This window comes from Trichechus manatus, unplaced genomic scaffold (genome assembly GCF_000243295.1).
Source record: "Trichechus manatus latirostris isolate Lorelei unplaced genomic scaffold, TriManLat1.0 scaffold00277, whole genome shotgun sequence".
Taxonomy (NCBI): Eukaryota; Metazoa; Chordata; class Mammalia; order Sirenia; family Trichechidae; genus Trichechus; species Trichechus manatus.
The window spans coordinates 36,877-38,646 of NW_004444213.1; the positions used below are offsets into that span (position 1 = coordinate 36,877).

The 1,770-nt window shown below is 42.3% G+C and overlaps 1 protein-coding gene across 1 annotated transcript in view; it reads right to left on the minus strand.

Annotated features, from left to right (window-relative positions):
* The window catches only part of LOC101354053 (arf-GAP with GTPase, ANK repeat and PH domain-containing protein 1), a gene marked incomplete at its 3' end in the record, with an annotated part of 110,129 nt that overhangs the window by 15,091 nt on the left and 93,268 nt on the right, over positions 1-1,770 (minus strand). The window lies entirely within an intron of this gene.

Sequence of the window (1,770 nt, forward strand, 5' to 3'; positions counted from 1 at the left end):
GGGGGATTTCTCTCTTCAATCAAAAAAATAGTAATACTATAAAATAACATAAATAAGATTAAGAAGGCATTGCTTTTGTTTTTAAAATAAATTTCTCTTTTGACAGGCAAAAATACAAAAAATGGGGCATGGCAGGTATAATCAGTGGACAATAGCTACAGCTATCCCTCAAGTACTAGAAAAAGCCACCCAGCGGTGGCTCTGGATCACACGCGTATGGACATAAGACTGCTCGCGAGGTTCTCTGCACCCTGAGCCAGAGCCTCCAGAGGACATCCCCATCTGAGCTTCTCCAGGGGCTGAGCCAACCCTCTTAAAGAGTGAGTCTTCATACAACAAAGCCACAAACAAGGAGACAGCAGAGAGTCCAAGGCATCCCCCTGGGTCACTAGCACTACGCAGCAGGAAGAAGGGCATGGCTGCCATGACTGGAGAAGAATGAGCTGTGTGCCTCCTCAATCCTGGGAAGTCATGCCCAACGCCTGATCAACCAGAGGCCTGAGAACACGCTGGAGAAAAAGCATATGATGAGACTGATTGACCTCCTGTTATCCATTGAACAGCGTCCCCCAAAAGCACCTGATGAGGCTGAGTGACCTCCTGTTATCCATTGAACTGTGTCCCCCAAAAGCATATGTTGAAATCCTAACACCTATACCCTTGGGTGTAATCCCATTTGGGAATTGGGTTTTCTTTGTATGTTAATGAGGCCATAATCAGTGTTAAAAAACAAAACCAAACCCCCTTTGGGGAGTAGATTCCAACCCATAAAGACCTTATCAGTGTAGGGCATGTCTTAAAACTAATGACTTCTGAGATATAAAAAGAGCCGATTAAACACAGAGAGAGGCAAGCATCAACGGGGGAAGACAGATGCCACGTGGAACTCTCGGCTACAGGACCTTCCCCTGGATCCCACAGGGAGAGCCTTCCCCTAGAGCTGGTGCCCTGAATCCAAATTTCTAGCCTCCTGAACTATGAGAAAATAAATGTCTGTTCCTTAAAACCACTCAGTTATGGTATTTCTGTTAAACAGCATCATTAGTTAACTAAAACACCTCCCGAAAAAGCAAATTGGGAACAGTTACGTGCTATTTGGGTATTTTTCAAAACAGCTTCACTTGGCTACGGAGTGGCTCACAGCATACCCTTCCAAAAGCCCACTACCTTACAACAAAGGGACACTAGATACCACGGAGCTTCTGGAAGCTTCTAGGTACCCAATAGACCCTTAACATAGAAATTGACAGGTGTCCAATGGAAAGAATTCTGAATTCAGAAAGCATGATTTAGTCTTCAATAAAAACTACACTCTTCACTGGCATCTTTCTGGCCTTTCACAAGCATTTAACCGTCATAACATCTATAATTCGGCCCAGAAAAAGGCATCACAGAGCATTTATTATAAATCTTACAATACATAGAAGGCCCCTGTGCACTTTAATCATTTGCTAACAGTTACAATAAGATTGTATTAAAAATTTAAACTGCCCTCCTTAAGCAATTTACCTTCCAACGTCCATTTCCAGGGAATGAATCCAAGGGATATGAATGTCGAACCCTCCATCAGATTTATGGTACCAAGAATATTTCTCCTGATAGTGCGCTGATGAGTGAAGTCAAATGACTTTAGTTTTATTACTTTTTAAGCACTTAATGGGAAAATTTAGACATTTTCACAAGACTGAGCTTCAACAAGAATGGTACATTTAAAAAATGACAGGTGGGGAAAGGCCTATGAGATTTCTTTACACATACCCAGATTAAACA